The sequence below is a fragment of the Corvus cornix genome, chromosome 2 (genome assembly GCF_000738735.6).
Source record: "Corvus cornix cornix isolate S_Up_H32 chromosome 2, ASM73873v5, whole genome shotgun sequence".
Taxonomy (NCBI): domain Eukaryota; kingdom Metazoa; phylum Chordata; class Aves; order Passeriformes; family Corvidae; genus Corvus; species Corvus cornix.
Window position 1 is genome coordinate 64056654 of NC_046333.1, and position 23620 is coordinate 64080273.

General features: G+C 42.4%; 1 protein-coding gene across 1 annotated transcript in view; it reads right to left on the reverse strand.

Moving 5' to 3' along the window:
• The window catches only part of ATXN1 (ataxin 1), a 161481-nt gene that overhangs the window by 76527 nt on the left and 61334 nt on the right, over positions 1-23620 (reverse strand). Inside the window, 1 exon segment of the mRNA XM_010402885.4 lies at positions 15981-16104. The gene's annotated coding sequence lies outside the window, so the exon portion shown is untranslated.

The window sequence follows — 23620 nt, forward strand, 5'->3', positions numbered from 1 at the left end:
CCCCTCCACTACTCCTACAGCAATTCCTGTCAGTGAACGTACTGCTGCTAACATGCACTGTGCTCCCACTCCAGATGCCAAAGCTGTGCTCTGCACAAAGCCAGGACTGTGTGGTGCCCAGGCACAGCCGCTGTTAGCTGTATTTTCCCCTCACCTCATGGAAGTTTTAAGGGAGCCACTAGGTGAAAAGCAGTAGCATTGCAAGTTGTGTCCACCCACTCAATAAACTAACATCCATTTTTTATGCAAGTATTGCAGCTCAGCAGTTGTACTACAGAATCTCACAAAGTATGAGACTTCCTTAATTTAGAAAAACTGCATACTATGTCAACTACTGAAAATCTTGGTGTGCAGCAGAAGATGTTTTGAGTCAACAGACTGAGAAGTAGATTTTTGTTTGAATTTACAGCATGTTTGATGTTTTCAGGATGAGACTTAAGGAGATGTAGTATCAGATTTGAAATCCTCTCTGTTGAATCTTTTATTATTTTCAGACTGCAATATGCTTTAGTTGAATTTTTAAAAGATTAAAATCAAAAAACCATGTTTCACAGTTGAGGATTTATCATATTCACAATACTTAGACGTGTACCTAACTTTCAATCAGTCAAGCCGACTGCAATTAAAAGGATAAAAGGGTGTTTATAAGGTAAGTGTGCCCTGAAGTGTTGTCCTGAACAAGAATTAGACACAACTATGTATTAGGTGTCTCTAAAATAGGTCTTTCATGTCTAATAATAAGTACAGATCACAATATACATTGTGTATCAAAGGGTAGCAAGAGCTACATGTCTTGAGGAAGAAGACTGAACAGAGAAGAACTGAAAGCCTCTGGGCATAAGATGTGATTGTTTTATTAGAAGGAAGATTATCACATAGAGGCCAAGGATGAAGTTGTAACTTGAAAGGAATATGAGTCAGGGAAGCTGTTCCAGATGGCAGAGCCATGTGGGATGTGACTACACCATCTACTGTGGAAATAAAAAGGAAAAAATGAAAACTTAGTGTTGCGAGAGCATATAGGACTGACAGTAAAATAAGAACTAACTGAAAGCAGTAGAAGGAAATTAAAGGCAGAGTGATGAAATGAGTCCTTCAGAAATTCTGAAGTGCAGCAACACCACTTCAATCAGCCAATATAAAAAAGGCTCAGTCACGTTGCTTCAGATAAACCCAAACATCTCAGAGTTTCAGTGCCTGTCCACAGCACATTTTCTCTGCTTTTGGGTTTGACATATCATGTGGGCAGCTCCTCAGGAGAATCTCCAAGCATGTACTGAAGGAACAGTCAATTAACAGTATCCCATTACTGCTGATTCCAGCCCTAGTGTTATATCCAACATCACAAGAGAGTTAGACAGAATTATGTAAGATTGTGTCTTGGGCAACTTAAGACTAACTTAAGGGAATTTTTAAAAAGTGAAAATTAGGCTGAATGTTATAAGACTTATTAACAACTCCTTGAGGGAAGTGGAAGAAGCCATGAGGTCTGGACACTGAGAACTTAATAGGGCAAATGCCTTAAAAATGCATTGCAGTGACCCATCCCATCCTGTCAGGAAAACAGACATGGCAAAAAGCACATAAATAGGTCTTCTGCACCTCTTACTTCAATGCAAACAGGAGGCACATGAAAATAAAGCAAAAATAATAAAAGACCAGCTAATAGACAAAGATCTGAAACAGATTCATACACTATTTGCAGGCTGTAAATTCCCTTTGATTCAAAGATGGGATTTTCAACCAGAAGTTAGAGGTGTTCTTCCTGAACTAATTTGTCTATTCACTCTACAACAGCCCAGGCTACTCTCCACAAAATGACTGGAAAGATAGGTGGATTTGGAAGCCAACGTACACATTGTCTGAACTCTCCATTCTTCACACAAACATACACATGCACATTATGACTTCTTTGGTTTGGAGAGTCCTTTTGTTACATTTATGTATTCAAATGCCTAGCCAAAATGAGCTTTGACTACAAACCTAAAGCCACAATAGTAATAATAAGTTCGACACAAGAGATTCTTATTAAAATGGCAAAGAAGTACATACCACACATTTAAATAACCCCTGAAAATTATTTCAGAGACACATCTGATCTTGACTTTCTTTACTGAAAGCCTGACCTTAAGTCTATTGAGTCAATAAAACAACTTGGAGACTTGAAAGCTGACTTTAGGCTGCAGTATTTTTCCACGACTGATGCTTTTCCAATCACGTTCCTTCCTGGTTATGGCTTCTCTATTTCAAAGCAGCTGAACTCTTAACCTACCTAAACTAACATTGTTGAAAACAACTGACCTGAAGGTAGCTTAAGAGTCTTGGTCTTCCTGTAATTGCCTTTGTAGAAGCCACAGAGCCTGTGGTCAATTGGCTACTTGTTGACCTGTCCCTTCTTCCCAGTGAAGGGATGCTTATGCAAACATTCCTTATTAAAAAAACCCTAAACACCAACAATCTGAAAATCTCTTCTCTCTTGCAAAGGATGAACTTGTTCTTCCAAGACACAAGATTAATCTGATTGCTTTAAACTCACCTGGCTGTACCTGGGTACGTAAATGAGACATCTTAACTGCTACAGCCACATGCATCAGCCTGCCAGACACAAAGCAGTGCTAAAAACCAGCCTGCAACTCTTGCATATCTTTCGCTCTTATTCTTTCAGCCTTGATGATGTTTTCTTGGTTAGTCAACTTTAAATCTATCTACTGTATATACAGTACTATTTAAAAACAGCACTCAAGCGAACAAGATAAACATGTGCCCCACTGAGTTGCTAAACAAGAGATAATAAATTTGCATCCCTGTGAATTTACTACTACCATGTAGCTGCCTTCAATGTACAGAACAATACAAAACCAGCAGCTGTGCCAAGTAAGTGAGAGGCCTTGTGCAGAAAAAGGCCAGCACTCTACAGGCATAAACAGAGCTATGCAAGGAAGAAACTCAGCAATCACTGAAAACAGGGCCTGCTAGACATTAAATGTGTATATTGAGGACAAAGAGAGAATTTTTCATGAGAATAGAAAAGCTCTTGCACTTGGTATACATGGGGAGAAGACTCACGGTTACAAGGCAAGAGGGCAGCTCTCAATTTGCATTCACTGCAGAAGTAAAATGTGAGCAGCGTGAAGGGGAAGGAGCACAAGAGCTTTGCCAAAGGTTCCAGGAAAGATTCAGAGAATCCTTGTGGCAGAGGAACCCAGCACTGTGCAGAAGAGTGAAAACATCCCAGGAACATGAGAAAGTCGTGTTTCAAGCAGCCAGAAACAAAAACACCTCCAGGGTTTTGAATGGCAAATTCAGCCAGAGCCTTTCTAACAACACATCCCAAAGAACAGAGTAGGATTTGTGCTCTACCATCCTTCTGCATTTTTCCACCCCTGCACCATCTTCCCTCTGGTGACCCTCCAGACAACAGCCCAGCCTTTCTCCACATCCTGCCATGCTGGCCTGCACCTGGGCAAGGGCTGCCACAGTGCTCTGGATGCAGAGGTGGGACTCACTGCCAGCCACCGTCAAGGAGAGCTACCAAGGGCAGAGCTTGGCTGTCTCTTTCCCCTCAATGTCGGCAACAGCTCACAGCTCTCACCTCCCCTGCCTGTTGAATTTAACAACAACAACAAAAATAATTGTAGGAATTTAATTGTCTTTGAGACTTTTACTTCCTGCAGGATTTGGTGGGAATTAGCCAAGACACTGTTATGGGAGGGGGGTGGGAAATGGCGATGGACAATTAGACAGGCATCATCACCACCACACACACCTCATGTCCTTGGAATCCAGACTAAAAGCACCCAGGCTCTGGAGCAGGAATATTCATGAAAACATTTCATAATGCTTTACCAAGGAGTAATATCAGTATCATTATCTGCATTTTATGGCTGCACCACTGACTGGTCATGACATGCCTCAAGTCGCCCATCAGATTAACAGTTCCTTCTGGCTCTGCCACTGTGTCTCCTGACTGCAAGTGCCTTACCAGTGGAGTCATCCCAAACCACAGGCTGCACAGCAGGAAAGGGCTGTAGGAGTTAATATACTAGTATCAAAACACCAGCTATTCCCTTTGCAGACAGGCCAGAGAGGAAAAAATTATAAAGACGTGATAAAAACCATGAAATGCAATTCTCTGTCCAAAAGGCAAGACCTGCCTCTAACAGGTTTGGTGGACTTGAATTGTAGATGCATTTAATGAAAAGGTAGCACAAGACAAAATTGACTGTGTGATTGCTTAAATTAAGAACAAAGCAGAATCCCAAAGGAGACTGTGCAAGAGAGAAGGTAGGATCTGGAACTCCAGCTTTCTGATCAGGTGTCTTCTCAAACTCCTGGGGGCCCCACTCTCAAAAAATCCATAATGTTTCCTCTGCTCTTCAAATTCAGCCATGCTTAGCACTAGTAAACCAAACCTTACCAAAGCCAAATTTTTACCATTTTCCTTTGTTCCCTTTGCATGTAAAAGGATAAAGTAATTAGTACTTGCTCAAAAATAATTTCAATGATTCCTTATTTATTTTTAAAATTTCCCTTATCTTACCCCTTAGGTTTCAAATTCATGTCAGAATTAATTCTTACCAAGGGAAGAATGTTCCTATCATTATAAGATGAATAAAAAAAAAAATTAGAAAATAAGTAGATAGGAATTATTGAATTTACTTTTTACTCCAAGAAGTGATATGAAAGTGCAGCACTAATTGTTGGTTTCTTTCTCTAATTGCATATCCTTCTCTGTATCTCCTCCTTTCTCACTGTTTTCAGGTAAAGATCAAGGATACAATTTCTTCCCTATTCCAGCGTAAAACTGAAGTCAAGTAATGCCCAGCAAGTCTTGACCTCTGCCATCAGTCTCCTACCTGCTGTCATCCTGTCTGACATCTGTGGGCTGGAAATGCCTCAAACTGTATTCCATAAACTGTCCCACACTGCTGCTATGACTAGTCTTAAGAATGATGGTCCTCACAGGCAATTGCATTTCTAGTGACAACCACTGCCTGAGATGAAAGTTTTTGCAGTGCTTGTTCTGAGTTGCTGCATTGCTACCACTACAAATTATTGCATATTAATGCAATGCCAAAACAAGTACCATGTTGTGATGTCAGGACACAGCCTTGCCCTCATTTTGTGACCTCCTCTCTTGAGGTATCAAATTCTACTTCCTGGACCACCTTTGAGCTGGATTAAGTAAGTCAAGTGAAAGGATGCTGCCAGAAAGGAAAGACTTAAGAACACAGTTGTTTGATACATGGGAACGTTTCCCCAAATGAGGGCTCCTCTCACTCTCCTAACATGTCCATATCCATTCTGATCAGGCAGGTAGACTGGGTCAGAGCCACATGTAGCATCTTCGAGGGTCACATATTGTTTAGATAAGGCAGTGGTCTGACTAAGAGCCATGAGAAAGCCTCCTACAGTCTCTGTTCCAGTAAGATGGTTTACAGACAAACAATCATCAATCTGCAACTCCTCATCCCCCACATCATCTTTGCCAAAACAGAAATGGAAAGTACAAAAAAAAACCCCATAGAACCAAGAAGAGATGCTTAAATATGACAAATCTTTTCTAAACCAAATCACTTGGGTTTTCCAGCACAATACAGGCACTGAGACTGAACCCACCTGAGTGCAATTTCAGTTTCAGCTACACTAATACTGTACCAGCTTTGCACAATCACAATCAAATAGTTTGTTGTGCTCTTTGCAACATTTTGAAGTCCTGAAGGAACACGTAAATAGAAATGCTTTCATTGAGCTTAAGTGCACTGTCATAAGCCTTAAAATGCCAATCATAATTCAATTAAGGACCACTTACCCTACTTCCAATTGCTGTCCCAAAGAAGCAATCAGGAGAGCTTTTACATGTTACCTTTAGCACTGGTCTCATCAGACAACAGGCTTTGTGTTGGCATGGTGGTTTCCCTCTTTGACCAAGGATAAACACCATTCCCTACTGCTTCAAGGTTCCAGCCCTCATAGGCCAGACAGCCTTAAAAGCATGCACAGGTTAACAAGCAGTCTCAGGGCTCAAGCTTGTAAGAGAAAAACAGCTGCTTCAGGTCTACAATGGGGCCCATGGGGTGCAAACACTGGGATTCGTCCCCTGCCTCTAATAGTCCAGTGCTCTTTCTCCTGTTGCTCCCCACTGTCCACTTCAGTGAACAAAGCTCTTCCAGCTCTTTCAAACCATTTTTAAGCATTTAATTGCTGCAGATCTGGAAGCAAAATGAAAACTGCCAGTCTCAACCTGACCAAGGAGCAACATTAAATCTGGAATTTTGATTGAGCTGTCCTGTTACGATGCTCCTGGCAAGATCTTACTAGGCAGCTCGACTGAAACCAGTAACTAAGTCATGATTTAAAATTGATGAAATACCTGCACTGCAGTGAAAAATTATGAACTTACTGTTTTCATGTGTGGTTTGTACAAAACAGACTTCCTCTAGAAAATGCCGAGTACAGCTCATTCTGAATCTACTCTGTCTTATGCATGCGCCAGGGCTTCAGAGCCAGCACACATCCATTTCCAGGAACAAAACACATCCTTCTAGTACTAGATACACTGAGCCAGCGTTTACACACTGATCTGCTAATAAGGAGACCTGGGAATTCCAGAACACGAGATTTTTATTTATTGCTATTTTACATTGCCACGGGCACTTTAAATGATGAGGGCTGCTATTGCACATTCCCTTATCAGTCTTTTGCACAACTGCTTTACTGAAGCATCCTGATAAGAATGTCTAAAATGTCTGCTATGTTTTAAAACAGCAAACTCTTCCTTTTCAGTTCTGACCCAGCCATTTCAGTCAACAAAGCTCCTTCTACTCTTTCAAAACACTTTCTATTCACTTAATGGACGTGATTATACTGACTGTCTTAGAAACTGCAGCTCCCCAAAATAATACAGCACAGCTATTTATTCGTAGCTTGATATTTTGAGGGCTACTATTTCATGATATGGAATGAAACATGAACATCCGTCTTTTGACAAGATCTAAGTATCACACTTCAGAACATCATACACAGAACATTAACGCACCTTTTAAACGAAGAAAATCAGGAAACTGTGCAACTAAAAGGACCAACTTGCCAAACCCAGCATATGTTTTTGCACTTGCTTTTCCATTCCCAGGCTCACTCAGATCAATATATATATAGATAGGCTGCGTGTATGTGTGTATACATACACATTCGTTCTCAACTGCATCTCCCAGGAAAGTGTCAGTCAGAGGAAGAACAGTCAGGGAGTAAAAAGCCACTTCTACTGTAATGAGCGAAAACAGTTTTATTTGTTGGCATTTTGGGGTTGTCAAGAGGTCTTTTTTGATTGTTTCTCCTAAAACCGGTCTTCTGTAAGCTTACTCAATGTCTTTGAAAAAATATTTGATAGCAAACTTAGCTGGAATTGAATGTTAAAATACCAAATTATGCAAGTCACCCATCCCTGCACTCATTTCATTCTACAAAAACCCCACCTGGGAAGGAAGAAGGGAGAGCTGGAGTGGAAAAAGAACAGCTAATTAGCAAGGTTTCATGATCTAATTCAATATGCCAGCCCATTTTTCGGCCAGTCCTGCACACGCAAATAGGATAAAAAGCAGAAAGTCCAACATCTTCATACTTTTATTCCTCAGTTTCACCATTTCTGGTTGTCTGGCTTGGTACTTCTGTCCCCTCACACAATGCCCCCAACTCCCTCGGGGCTCCAGGGCACCACCTCCAGAACCAGGAAAGTCATTCACGTGCAACAGAACAAACAGGACCGAAGACACCCAGCAGGATGTGTTTTTCTGAGAGCAAGGAGGCTACAGGTTATGAGCTGTTCAAGATCTTTCCTACCACTTAGTACCATCACTGCAGTCCCAGCAAGCCACCCAGGGCTGAGTGACGCTTGATAGCATGTACAGTAAAACTGCAGGCAATACCTGTGCTGGCTGCACAGCCACTGGCACACACTCGTGGGTCTGTGCCGAGCGGGCTCAGGCATTGAGAGGCTACACTGCAGGGCAAGGCTGTACAGACACACTTGCTTGACTCTCACCAGGGTCAGGCAGCACCCTGCTCAGTCTAATTAGCATAATCAGAGAAGATGTAAGGAGAGAAGCAGGGCTAATTAGCCTGAGCAAAGCACCTTGTCAGCTTGGGAATCTCTACACAGGGCTCAGATGCACAAATAGATGTACCCATCATGACTGAGCCTTTCTTACTCCCTGCAGTCAGCAGGTATTTCATTATGCCCAAGAACTACTTTACTGCTGAAGCAACGTGTCTTGTCATGTGAGAGCAGAATGGGGTGATTCCTGAGTTCTTAATGCTGCTTTTTTGAAGCAAAGAACTGTAGGGATCTTATATATCAATGTATGATGCTTTCTCCCAAGGCATGTGCTTAGACAGACACTCAACAGTCTTCCTCTGCATGATCTTTTTTGAGGGAAGAGGATAAGAGGATCCTCTTATGGTTGCCGAGTATTTGTTTATTTCTATTTCCTTGTAGAGCATTCAAGGTAGTTGAAAAGGAGAGGAAGAACACAATGCTGAGAATAGTTTCACTACTTCACTGTACCTTCCCCATCTCAAAATACTCTCCAGATGGAAAGAGTTTATTTGGAAGTAGGCAAGCAGAAGGCTGACTGAAGAAAAGTGATAATTACGTTAGAATAATAACAACAAGAAAACCCGGAGCTAATGAAGCCTGACAGCTTCATTTAATTTAAGAAGAGACTTCACCCTATAATGAAGACTTATAAAGCTCTACAGCTCACTCACTCTTTCTACGGATGCCATCAGGAGCAACAGAACTGCTCACTAAGCCAAATCACTTCAGCTGAACTGGTTTGACTGGTCAATGATAACAAGAAGGAAGTGCTTGTACTTATATCTCCTTGACTGCTCTGCAGGCTATCCCTCAGGTTGAATAAAGATAGTTATACAAACATTTTAATGGTTCGGGTAAAAGTAAAAATGGTCCTGGTAATTTGCACTATGGAATTAACAGACATGTCTTAACTCAGAAATATCTTACAAGGACCTTCCCATTTCAAAAGGCAGCAGTACATGACTGAGTGACAAAGAGACATTATTTTTTCTCTTTTCCCCATAAGAAGCTGATTCTTTCACAAAGTCACTTGCAGAGCACAGCTTTACAAAAACACAAACAAAAAATACTCCTTTCAAAAAATGTAAAATAGGCCCAAAACATTTTAACTGTGAATATGAAAAGTGTCAGCTCCTCCAGTGCTCCTCCTGCTGCTCCACCGAGTATCAAACTCCCTTTTACTTCACCAGAGGTTCATGCTACCTGAAGTTTCTTTTTGTCAGCTATTTGCATCAGAAATGATAAATCAAGCTGCTGAGAAGACAAGTTTTGTCTGCCAGAGAGACAAATTCCTGTGAGCTGAAGGCTTAAAGCACAATTTGCCCACTGCCTCCATTAAGGACACTTCTGCTGCAAGGAATCTCCATAGCTCTGCTCACAAATGTACCCCGGTCCGGGAAGCCAACCCACATGTTGCCCAGCTTCTTTCAACTGACACAGCTTTTGTAATGCTTTAGCAGGATTTACTGCAGTCCAAACGCTGGAAGTGAGACAAAGGGAATTTATAAATCACCACCCCAATTCTGACTGAAGGTTGCCTGGCACAGAAAACCACAAATAATGTTCCTCCCCTCATCTAATGCAGCCCTCACTCCCCAAACAGATTTCTTCTATTACTAGTGCAATAACTTGGTAGGAAGTTGCACTACTGCAATAAACTTCATTTGCCATAGTGGGGAGGGTTTTTCTTTCATTTAAAAAGCTGCCAGGAAAACTCTTTGGAAATAAATAAAAAAAAGTATCTCCAGTTTCCTTAGTCTGTCTCTAGTTCTGATACCTCAACAGGATAAGAAGCTAAAGGCAATCCTGTCAAGTTGCTTATCTTCCTCTTGAACTTTGTGCCATCAGGTGCCTCTGAAACATTCATCAGTGTGATGCTTGAAACAGCAAAGCTGATTAACAACAAGAAACATAAAACTCACTGAGAAGGAACACTGATAGCATCAATACAGCCAATTTGAATAAAAGTATCTGATACTCCTTCCCAAAATATTCATCCAGGGTCAACATGCCCAGCAGACTGCAAACAAACCTGAAATAAATATGAATGAACAAGTTGCTCAGAATAATACTTTGCTACAAAGGGCTCATGATTCCTCTTAACTAACCTACCACTATCAGCAGCCTTTCCTTTTGAAAGCGCACTCCAAACAGAAAATGGAAAAAAACCTCCTCTGTAGGAGAGCTTAATTTATATTCTCTTCTTGCCGCTGCTGCTGCCACAAACATTATCAGCTTTGAGAGAAGCATTGGCAGGTTATGATATACTGTTAGGGTCATCATGGGCACAGCAAACCAGCTCACCAGTGACGCTAAGTATCGCAGCAGCACAAGAAAGCAGCAGGGAAACACAGGAAGTGTAAGAAAAGTGGAAAAAATATTCTCACAGGCATGAGATACCTGTGTTTCAATCAGCTTCACACCAGACACAACCTACAAATAGTAGGGCAGCTTTCACTCCATGCTATAAACCTGTGAAGGCTGGGCTTGGTTCCCAATGCTTCTTCTTGGTTTCGCTGGATGTCTCTTGGACCAAGCAGTGCTGCCAGCAAGGACCAGACATTTCTCCAGCTGGAACCACCAAGTTAAAAATAAGCAACCATAAGCTACAATGCTGAACTACAGGAGATGCTTTTTGTGGTTTCATGCACCACCACTGGTATTGTAATCATTAACAAAGGCATTATTCACCTGCCTGCCTTGCTGCGTTTACTCGCTCCAATGCACTGTGCACTAGGACCGCCTGGACTTCTCTAATGCCAAATCATGAAACAAAGCTGACAGCAAAAAGCTGGGGCAGCAGTTAAAGTGACTGCCAAAGAGAAATCTGTTTGCTCAGGCAAAAGCTGTTCTCAGTCCAAACATGGGAGTCATAATCTTACAGCCATTTGCTTGGAAGACAATGAAGGGAAGGCAGAACAGACTGGGAAACTACAGCTTGCCACCATAGAGAAGAGAACAATCTTTGTGCCCAGATTTCTTTGCTCAGCAGGGTAAGTTTTACAAAGCTGACAACCAGTAGCAACATGTAGTGGGCCCAGGCATCATGCCTGCCTATCAAAGACTTGGATTTTAGCCCTTGAGAAATTACACCTTCTCACTTCCCTGGAACCTATACTGGCCGAGAGGAAAGCAAGACAGTAATGAATGACCTAACTAAAAGTTATTTTAATACATGGACTGCATACCATAAGCCATAAACTTAGGAGTGCAAGGAGAACTGGAAGAAGATGTGGAAAAGAAAAACATCATGTATTGACAGGAACACCATAGCCATAGATGACGAAAGACAACCAGCTGAGGCTTCAACAACAGCAAAGTCACCTATTGGAGTGGCAGGGGCTGGCACACTGAATGGAAAGAATGGGTACAGCAAATAAGCCCTGGAGACAGGAGAGGAAGCTCAGCAGTTCAGTCTGGAAAAGATAGTGGGGAAAAGACAACTTAGGAAATCATGAGTTGAGGAGCCAGCCAGCAGGAATGCAGACAAGAGAAAGGTAAATCCAAGGAAGCTGCACAGATATGAATAAAAAGGCATTTGGTCCTGAGGAGCACCGGTGGCTTACAGCTTCATCGCTGCATGTCCTTCTGCAGAACTTGAAGCCACCCTGGCCACCTCTCTGCTGGGTGGCAGGCGCAAGCAGGCACAGCCCAGCTCTTGCCTGCTGTCCCTCAGGTGTCCATACACTGACCGTGCGGGGGATCCCCCACCAACAAAACAGCTCAGCTGCCGCCAGCTCCCAAGGCCAGTTTGCCACCCATGCAGTCTGAGGACGGTGGTGGCTTCAAGGCCAGGAGAGGAGGTGAGCTGGCCTGATGCGCAGAAACACCTACCACCACCCACTTTACATCTGCACAGACACACTTGCCCTGCAGGATTTCTGCAACATCCATTTTAATCCAATGTTCAACAGCTAAAGTAAACTGAAGGCCCAGAGTTATGGCCAGAAACTTTTTTTGGAAGCCCCACGAGAGACTCAAACTGTTTCAGCTTCCTTTCCCAAATGATAGCCTTGAGCTGTTCTTGCCTGGCTGCCGGAAGCCCGTGACGTGAAATAAAAGCCAGGAAATACGACTTTCTGAATAAACATTTATTTGGTGAGAAATACTTCTCATTTTTTGGCAGAGAAATGGAAGAAACCTGAAGCCCTATGTATAGCATGCCTGCAGAGAGCAATTTCTATTTAAAGGGAAGCTGCAGCTGTCTGTAGCTCTTAATGAAGAATAATGCCTAGGAATAAATTACTGCTGTTTCTGAGAGACGTTTCTCAGATTAACATGATTCTTCCCTTTTTCCCTCTCACTATAAATACCGAGTGGCATGTACTGGGCTGTTGTTTGGAAGAATGGACACATGCAGCTCTGCTCTTTTCTCAGCAGCCTGGTAACTTCCATAAAAAACCATGAATTGATTTAGCATACAGATACCAAAGCGACACAAAAGCAAAGACATCCAGAAACATTAAGACTGCATGTGTCAAAGCTTCCCATCGCTCTTCCAAGGTGTGTACAGCTCAGAACAGAAACCAGGCATCACTTCCAACCTGGCGTTGAGGCTCCAGGCGTGGGAGATGGCCGCTCAGAGAAACCTGCTGCAAAAGGCTCACTAACATTCAATTTCCATCCTTGCACAAGCCTCTTCCCCGAGGGCTGCCGCAGCAGCGGGACAGGCAGGCGGAGAAGGTGATGCTCTGGGGAGAGGGTGTGCCTGAGCTGCAGCCAGCCTGGCCAGGCTGCTCAGGAAGCAGCACTGACATCAGCTACAGGAGCTGTTGCTCCCAGACCCGTCACAGCTCCACGTGCCAGGAAAAACAGCCGGCAGCCAGAGGGGGAGTACATGGGAGATAGGACCCAGGGTAAAGGAAGCAAGGAGGGCCAAGGAACAGAGAAAGAAGGCAGCAGCTCAAAAATGGAATGGAACTGGGGCTAAGCCATGTGCGACTGCAGTCCCCCAGGACCCTCTCCGGAGTCAGCCCTTACAGCAGCAGGTTCCCACTGAAGGCAGGGCATAGAAAGCCTGTCTGGGCTAGAAATGGGGATGTTTACTATCCTACCATCTGCAGTTTGCCCAAAATAACAGTTATAGATATGAGATCAACTAAACACGTTTCTGTTATTGACACATACTGGATTTAGCGATTTATTTTCCATTTCCCACAAACCATGCCAGAGGTTCTCGCATAAGCACAGAAAAAAAAAAAAGAATGTGAAGAAATGCCTGCGAGTGAGGAACATGAAGAGTTTATTCCTTGCTCCTGTTAGAATGTGTTTGTGCTTGTGTGGCTAGCACTCCAAAAAAGCTGTGGCATATGTTTTCAGGATGGAAAAAAAACCCCTCAGGATACCTACATCCTACCAGAAAGTTATAAAACTGTATGCTGGAATACACAAGGCACCCTCCATGTCTTGCTTCATTTTTACCCTTGCTAAAATAAACGTTCCTCCTTAATGAACCCTCCTGACAGCCCTTTTTTTCTCCCCAGAAGTAGAATATGGACTTGATTTGTACAAGCACTGCTATTCCAGAAATGCATTTCATCCAAATGAAGAGAGCAGGGAAAAGGAAGCAAGAAATTTGTACTGTTTAGTAAACAGGCAGTTTCTAGGTGGATGCAAGACACTGGTCCCAATTTACTGCACCCCTCCCTCGTCACACTCCCCTTCCTCTGAAATTTGCCTGGGTGGCAGGAGGAGGCAGCAGAAAGGGAAGAAAACAGCTACTGCTTGTAGTGGGAAAGGTTTGATCGTTTTCCTCACATCTTAACATGACAACACTCTGCACACAGGGAAGAGAGAGAAATATTTTTCAGTAAAATCACTGTATGCCAGGATTTCCTTTCAGGAGAAACACTGTACCTCCTCACCTCTGGTATTCTTGTCTCCCTAAGAGGTTAAAGGAAAGAGGAGAGGAGGAGCCTGGCTGACTGCCTCCTTCTTGCAGCAGTGCCCTCCAAGCAGAAGCCAGGTGACAAAATACACTCTCAAGGAACTGCTAAAAAGCTCTCCATCACCTACAAATGATTCCTCAAAAGGAACCAGTCCTGGATGCTAGGGTAAGAGGCATTCTCAAGAACACTTTCTCCCATCCATACCTGGTGAGAAGAGTGCTGCTTTTTCTGCACAAACCCAGGCCTCCTGAGCGTAATTCAGGGTTTTGGCGCCACAATAGCAGAACATCACACTGTTCTTCAAGTGGGCTGATTTTAAATCGTTTAGGGCAGGGCAGAATGTAAGGATCACAATGACAGCATCTTCAACAGATATTCTGCCCCCTGTAATGGCTGATGATTGCCTCCTTCAGTTTATCTGGCTGATCTGGCACACCTTACAGGACCCAGGGAATGCTCTTCTTCACGTGAAGTGATGCTGCTGTTGCAATCAGTGGAGGTGATTGCAACATCTTGAACGAACATCTCCTGTTATCCCAACAGCTCTGCATGCTGGGACGGTTTTGTTTTTTTTTGGTTTTTTGTTTTTTTAAGGCTGTCTTCTCCTGCTCTAGGATGCCAGCACGCAAAGTAAGCTCTTGTGGTCTTTCGAAGTGTGGGAATAAGCTGATACGGCCACGTCTGCTTGGATACATAGACAGTGAGAAGCTCCAGGTCTCAGAGGTCTCTTAATGAGCTACTAACTTGGCAGCTTAGTGGTAACTAGTAAGTAACAATTCCAAATGTCAGCTTTGTTAACTATTTCACTGTAGATCAAAGCAGGAGGGAAAGGCAAGAGATGGCAAAAAATTTTCAGTGTCCTCTCTAATATTTATTTTGCATCTGGTTCTTGGGAAAGCAGCACTGCTTAGACTCTGTCTGAATCTGCTTCCCGAAGCCTGAACCCAAAGGGAAAAGCAGCGCAAAGGAGGGCATCCAACTCTGAAGGAGCTAGAAGGCATGCCAGGAAATATATTTATTTACTACATTCATGGAAAGTGCACAAACTAGTTTGCTCAAACCAGAAGAATCTGCAGCTTGTTTTATCATGACTAATATCTTGAAGGACCACTGTACACTTTGGGCATAAGAATTTAAATACTAACCTGCCTAACTTGGAAATCCCCATGGCTCTTTCTTAAGAGAAAAATAAGGATTATTCTAAAACCTGGCAGGCAGAGAACTCTTGTTTTCCTCTTTTTGTGAGAATGTTTACATTTGATCTGCATGTTTGCCCATTTCAACCCAGAAAAGCAGTGGGCTTCATAAGAAAAACAATGAACATAAAAATATTTATGCCTTCTCTTTAGCCATCCCTCATGGGAACATTTTCTTTTATTAATACCACAACTGAATCAAGGTCTCAGTTGACTGACTGTGTTTCCCTCTGGAAGGTGTGCTACTCTGATTCCTATGAACACAAACGTCTTAGAGGAGCATTTGTATTGGAAATACTCAATCTAATATAACAAACTGACCAACAGGAGTTTGGAGTACCAGGCAGAAATAACCACATTTGCATTCCTCTAATTTGAAAGTGGTCAAATAATTTCAACCATTGTATAAGCATGTCTAAAACTCCTGAACCTAACCTGTAGACTCATGAACTGTTATCCATACTATTTCTCACTCGTTAGGCTACACAGTCACATGGCCTTCCAATGCAGGCTCACATATTTAACTAAAAAGCAATAGCAATATGACAAATAACTGTAGCAGTCCAAGGAAAAGAAACCCACCATCTTTTCTTAGATAACACTAGTCTGCCCTTAAACCCATTAAAAGAAAGAAAAAAAAGTAAGAGGGAGAGAAATTCAAGTCTATCTTTGCAGCTCAACCCAAACACACCTGCCTTTGGTGCTCAGTGCATCACAGGGAAGAGACCAAACACGACAGGGCAGATACTACCTCCCAAAAGACACAATTGGAAGTACTTGTTATCACTGCTAGGAACTCACAGCATTCACTATGTTCTTCTTCAGGGAATTCTGGATTATCCTTTAGCATGAAGATTTTTCAGAAGCTGCTGGATTGTTCACAGGTCCTCACTGGCTTTCCTCTTTCAAATAAAGTAAGGTAGAGCTGTAAAACAAAAGCAAAACCAAATAAGAAAGGAAAGCAAGGAATAAAAAGAGGAAAATCCATAGACCTGTTTAACAAATGAACAATTGACTCCTACATCTCCTTGAAGCAAATGCGTTTTTAATGAGCTCCCAAGATGGAGATTCCAGTATGGAGTGAGTTTATGGCAAACACTGATCTAGGATAGGAAGAGTAATTTGCCCCGTACATATTATTAGAAAAAATTAAACCCCAGTTCAGAATTGCTGAAGCAGATACATAATTAAAATAATTCTTAGAAACTTCTGCTGCTGTAACAAGAGAAAGAAAAAACTACTTGGAGCTACTGTTTAGAAAAGTGTCTGCAAACAAAGTCCACAATGTGCAGAGAGATCCACACAGGAAGATTTTTGTCCTCGATGAACTCCTCTAAGGGAAGGTAAACACCTATCTATTTCCATGGTTATCTGCAATATTGTAACAGAGGAGTACTGAAACCAAAAATACACACACTCACTCTTGCTGTTCCTCAGTAGGAAGTATTTTTCATAATTGAGATTTTTAATATTATGGTTCTTTCATTAATTTTTTTGACAAAATTTCTTTGTGGACCAATTCTTTATTTCTTTTTACCTACTATACAAGGTATCAGACTCTCCTCAGCCTTTTTACTGGGGTCTGAGGAAACTGCTGGGCTTCATTTTTATGTGAACCCCACACAGAACGCTTAAAATAGAGCGTATATTTCCACCTGCGCCAAATTGAACATTTTTTCCTTGAGCCAGGTTCCCACAGTCTCCTTGTGCTTCCTAAATTCTTAGTTTCATTTTGTGCCACAAACTTTTCCTATCTCCTTAATTTAAGGCTCCTCAGACATTTCACGTGTAATTTCAGGATTTGTGCACATGGATCCCATCCTATCAGCCTTATGGTGGAATCCATGTCCTCGAACCCATAACATGTGCAGGACAAAAGTCTACGCCTTAGACAGTGCAAACTCTCTTCACTTGTTGGAGGAAACGAGGCAATCTAGAAAATTATTCATTTGACCTATCTTAAGCATCTGCTTTAGGACAGAATGAATCACTCTAGAAAGGTCTGGTTCTCTCCATAAAGTGAGTCTAGACACTGAGCTCAGATTAGATGGCTACAGATGAATGCAGATGAATCTCACACTACGTGAAGGCAGGAAACAAGTCAGACAGATGGACAAGTGCAGTTCATGGGTGAAGAGCAGAGGGAAGGCAATGCAATGATAAAAAAGGTTGCTATTCAAAAAAAGTTTACACCTACGACAGTTTGTTTCAGTTGAACATACAAAGCAACAACAATAATACCTTCCAAGGGCCAAAGCAGTATCTGCCCAGCTGATCCAGCTTTGGTTTAAGACTACTCCTGGATTTACTGGCTAAGGCTAAGCCCTCATAGGGCAGTGTCTGTAAACCAGCATCCAGCTGGTTGGGACTTGGGCAGGCACCTGGCAATGATGATGGTGGTGACCACTAGTCTCAAGGTACATGTGTCTTTGTTCTCTCCTTGATGGACTGTAGCAAAGCAAGATACCTATTACAAAGATCTCCCCAGTTTAAGACACAGTAGTTTCTTAAGAACTACAACTCCTGTGTAACAGAGGCACCACTACATCAAGAGCCTTCATCTGAAGGACCCAAGCCCTGACTACACTTCCAGGACTTTGGTCAACAGCTTCTCTCCTCTGCTGAAGTGGGACTGCTACTTATCTGGCAGAGAAACACACCATCAGACATAGTCTCACAAGATTTTTAACTTTAGAAAGCAGACCAAAGAGAGAAAAATAATGCAGACATATTTAAAAAAAAAAACAAACCTTGAAACCTTGCTGAAACGCAAACCAATTTATTTTCAAGCCATTTATTTTTCTTTAAATTATGTGAATCTCACAACTAAAAAAACTCCACTTGTGCTCAAAATACTCAAAACATTTTGTTTGTAAGTGTTAAAAGAAAACATTTCAGCATTTGCAAGTTATTTATGGGGGTTTTTCCCCCAATAATTTGGCAACCCTAAAAGTTGCAATTTTTAATCTTTACTACTTGTCATTCAGCATTCAAGGGAACCTGCAAATGGCATCCAAATGACTATGAGGAAATATTTAACATTTCCAGCAAAAATACATGTCTTCCAATTATTTTTAGTAAGAGCAGGGAAGTTTACTTCTTGCAAACTCCTGCTTGGATAGACTCCTGTGAGCCTCCCTGGAGAGTCAGCTGTGCATAACCCTGGGCTGACACCCACCACACTCAGTGACTAAGTCCTTCCACTAACTTCAACAAGTGGGATTAGGATTTTGATTCTGTTTGAGTTAAATAAGGCTATGATTGCCCACACCAGGGCTTTGATCACTGAATCAGGAGAGAGGCCACTTGCTAGCTATGCAGGGATCTTGCTGTCAGCCTGGAATGTGTCTTGCAGACCCCTGCCAGCACAGGGACAGAGGAACAGGCCACAAGCAGCACCTGTGCAATACAGTGCAGTGGTGGCACTCCAGGGCAGATACCTTCTCCCTGGAAAGATGGGAGATCTTTCATGGGAAAGATGACACGAAGCAAGGTAGCCTACACCTAAGGCAAAAAAAGGGGCATGAGACCTTGTATTTACCACAGGGCCTTTGTACCATGCACACAGCCAGTTATTATGCAGCAGATGATGCACTATAAATTCACAAGCTAGTTTAATTTGCTACAACTTGCTCACTTGACCTTACCCATAGGCACGTTACCCATAGGCACTTCACTCTGCCTGCAAATGCTCCCAGGCACTCTTATGCTTAAGATTTAAAGACAACATAGCACAAAATTCAGGACGCACAGACAGATACTGCTTCTTGAAGCCCAACTCTCACTTGAAGAGCAGAGCACTCAGTCCCTAACTGGTACAATCTTTCTGCTCTGCAGATCTGATGGGCTATGATGACATGCTCTTCGTGGAACATGTAAAACAGTCATAACTTGGAGGGAGCAGCAGAGAAAGCTGGTTTGCAGTACAATTAGGTCTTAACCAGACTTTGCGACTGAAGTTTCGACATGATCAACAAATCATTATCACATACATGGTTACCGATCACATTGCCGCCATCAATGGGAAGTGTTACCAAGGAAGCTGCTTTCCATGGTCCCATAGCACTATGGTTACTCAAATACCACAGCACAGCCCTGTCTTTGAGAGCTAAAAAGGACACTGTGCTGACAGATTAGAAGTGTAATTGAAACATGAATAGATCTCAAATCAAAGAACATGGAAGTACTTCTTGGGAGTATTTAGAGACTAAAATTGGACCCCAGGGCAATCAACAAATAAGGACTGTAGTACAAGTGAGCAACTGCAAATTGGCAACACCTGAAGACCAGAAGTTGGCTACATGCAACATCCTGTACTTATTCCAAGAAAAGGTCACGCTCTCCCATCTTGCTTTGAAGATCAGGCAGTGAGAGATTACCATTTTACTAGTCCTTTCCTGCAGGTTTTTAATTGCCATCCCTTGCCCTCTTGCATGATATAATTTGGTTTCCCTAATTCACAAATCAGCGTAAGCTAATAAAACTGTAAAGAGACGGCAGCCTTGCGTCCAAGTTGTTCCATTGTTCACTATTATCCCACAACTAATCCTTCAACTCAAATAAAACCATAATTCATTTCCTGCTTTATTCTCTCTCTACATGAAATAGTTTTAGACAGGTTCAATCCTGCCTCACCGCAAATGGGAAAGGCGAGGGTTTATCTTCCTGGAGCGTGCGTGATTTCAATTACCTAATGTGTGTATCATCTATCACGTCAGGAAAAAACTTCTAAATTATTTTCAACAGGTTTAGCTGACTTTACACAAGGAGAAAAGGTTCTAATGGAAATAAAAAAAAAAACAAAACAAAAAACCCAAACAAGAAAAAACCCCAAAACCACAAGCCAAACAAGAATTTACTGTCTTTTAGACTTCAAGTTAATAAAAGCTTCTCTACACCAGCCATGCCAAAATTTGCCCATCTGAAAATCTTCTGACATTTTGTCTAGTGTACAAAGGCTGCTGCTGATGTTCTGCTAGTATAAAAATTACTTAAATCCCAGTTATGCCTACTTTAATGCTATGGTCAAGCAATGTCACCCTAGGACAACAGAAGTTTACTATGTATAAAACAGGTGGTATCACTGATTTCTGTTTGGCATCCATTCCTCATCTGAAGCTTGATCCTTTACATGACATGGCTTTGTCATGTAAACAAACATTTCCCATGGCTTTCCATGCGGTCCACGGTGAAATGCCCAACTTCACAAGGTGTTACACCCACTTTGTTCAGGGTGAATAACTGTATCTGGGTGCATGAGAGCAGTAAAACAAGTTGTCAGCACTCTGCATATCCTGCAGGTCCTAAACCAGAAAAACAGCATGCAGATCATGCGGCTCAGACAAGGAAGCAATCCATCCGCCCCCCAATTTGTAGCAGAGGACCTATGTTGCCTTCCCCAGCTCGGTGAATATGGGGCATCCCAGCCCAGCACATCTTTCCTGTGAGTGCATTTCCAACGTGAGTGCTCATCCAAAGGGAAAATGCAGGATGGGAACATCTATCTGCAAACAGTAGAGAGACAGGACCAGCACATGAGGCTGAAAGGGCAAGGCTGCAGCTCACACCCTCCAGTGCAGGAGCCACTACTGAAGATGGCCACTGACTGTGCACAACTAATGTTAGCTGTGAGTCATCTAGAAATTCCTGTCGCTAGATTTAATCTAAAGACCATTATTCATCATTGCTTCACCCACAGCAGGTATTTTTCACTACTTAAGGCTCAGGTAAACAAACAGACTGAGAGTTTTCAGACCTACTCACTGGACTCATCTGCCCTTCCAAACCTTTTCATCTGCAAACCACGGAAGCAACTTTGCTCTTGAAGCCAGCTCCACTGCTCTTGTTATCCATTCCCTAACCTCAACAACAACGGGAAAATAGACACAGGTTCATCACCGCTGTCATACTCACGAAAAAATGCAGAACAGCTCAAACTCACACTCTCCATTTACATGATGCCTAATAACAATACAAACACAAATCTGACTAGGACCTCAGAGACATCACTTTTACACAAATAACAGCAATCACAACCATACTCCTTATTTGTATTCCACTAATACTCAGTTTTTCCAAAAAGACTTGAGGTTAGACTGTGCTTAGCCTTGTGCTTCTCTTAGTGAGCTTAGTTTCTAAGTTCCATGTGATTTTCCCTCAGAAAGAGTGGAGCATAAGGTATTAAAATATTAAGTCAAGAGGTGGGCTATGGGTGCAACACACAATGCCACCAGGTGAAAAGAAAACTAAGAGGAGCTTGTCCACATTGTTTTCTCTAAGCAGCAACAGTACAGACCCCTAAGAAGAAAAATACCTTATAAATACCTCCTATCAGATGCCAGTGATATACTTTTTAATAAAAATCCATCACCTTATTCACATCAGCACCCCCTATTTGCCACTGTTTCATGGCTATCAAAGCAGGAATACTGGTAGGGAGGGGGGGGAATTTCAACACAGATCTACATGTCTCCTAGGATGCCAACTTTCTTCATTCTCATACAGAGATTTAAAGTAAAAACAACTCTATTGCCTGTGTGTTTGTAACACAGTCATTTCTACAGGTCTTCTGAGCAGAAAAGATTGAGAAAAGAATGCAAATGGTCCATAATAATTCAGGCTGCAAGCCAGCAATGCTGAACAGATATAAGCAATAAAAATAACTACTCTGGATGCTTCTGCTATATGACATAAATATTTCTCTTTTACTTTTATGGAAGCTATTATGCAAAAAATGCAGCTCAGCCCTGAGTGGAGACAATGAGCCTCCTGCATATTTGAAGAACTGCAGCACCCTATTAACTTGCTACAGATGAGAACAAGCTCAAGGGCCTTCATTACATGTACAGACACCTGTCATACAATGGCCACAGCTCTCCTGCAAAGATGGTGTTGAAGGGGGAATCCAAATGCTGTAAGTCGCAAACAGTAGCGGCACCAAAAGCAATGGCAGAGATTCTGTTTAACTGCAGTACTTTAAGTAGCCAGAGACAAAACCTCCTGAAGAAAACTGTTAATGCTACAACCCAAAGAACCAGAGAAGAGGCTTGATCTCTGGTGGCAGCAGTAATTCCAGCAGATGCCCACGGTACCAACTCCCTGGTGCCAGTAAGATTTGAGTTTGGGCCATGGCCTTTGCCTCACTGGGTTCAGCCACAGGTGCCCACAGCTATTCATCTGCTACTTACACCAAGTTTTCAGGAAGCAGCTTCCCCATCACCTCTACCTGTGCAGAATGCTGGGTTGAGGAGGACCCGTATTACACCAGTTGCCAGGCTGGGGGGACACACACGGGCGCAGGCACAAACAACGCCACCACGTGAGCTTTGCTTCCTTAGGAAGTCAGCCCAGAACGCACCCTTAACCTTCTTCCCGCTTGCAGTGCTGCCACGTCTTCTGCACTGCTGATGCAATGTGAAACACAAAGCTGGAAAACAAAGGCACTATTGACTAGCTTTTTTGCAGGATTAAGATGACTATGCTGGCTTACAACAAAGATTTCAACAATTTCAACACTGAGCGCAAAGCAACAGGAACATGGTTTGGCAGTAATTCCAGAGATTACCTGTTGAAACATTAATGACAAATGTCTTTTGATGTGGGCTGCTTTATGTGGTGCAAAAGGCAGCGCTGTAATTATGCATTTCCTTTCTGTGAATCTAGTATTTAACAGTAAAGCATTACTGGGGGGGTGTGTGCACGTGTATGTTCGTGCATGTGTGTGTGCATGTGTTTATGTGTGTGTGAGACAGGAAATACTCCACAGCTGAGCCTGCAATTTACCAGGGTGGCTGCACATAGTAAACCTGCAACAGGGGAGCCTTTTCATTCATCCTGCACCAAGCAGAGGGCTAAAACAATTGCCACGCTTAAGACAAATGTCAGTGTGAGTCATACCAGCCGGAGCGCAAACATGTTTGCTGTCGGGTGAGTCAGAATATCACATCCTGAATTCACAAATCTTCCTATAAATAATAATTTCCGAAATTGTTGCATTTCTTTAATACAATGCAATTTTAAGTATGATGCCAAATCCATAAAGGCTTTCCTGACTACAAAGAAAATGTTTTTTCTCCTCTTCCCTTTTGCTTAACTGCGTGTATCTACCTACAGGAGTATGCTGTCTACAGTACCTGAAATGGTAATTGCCTTGATTCACACTTAGGAAAATGCAAGCAGGGCTCAAAAAAAGTCCAAACGAGAGACAGGCCCCCAGCCCCTAAAAAAAAAAAAAAACCAAACAAAACCAACCAAAAAAACTAAATACAAGCAGCAGGACCTTTCACTTACTGTATATGCTTCCTACATTTTTTGATGCTGTAATTCTGACAAGCTTTAGCATGTTCAGCATTCAGAGAAAAGGAACGTCATGCTGTCATGAGACACAGAGCAACTGAGAAAAGGGGTGAGAAATGCTGGAGAAGTGGTGAGAGAGGTCAGGG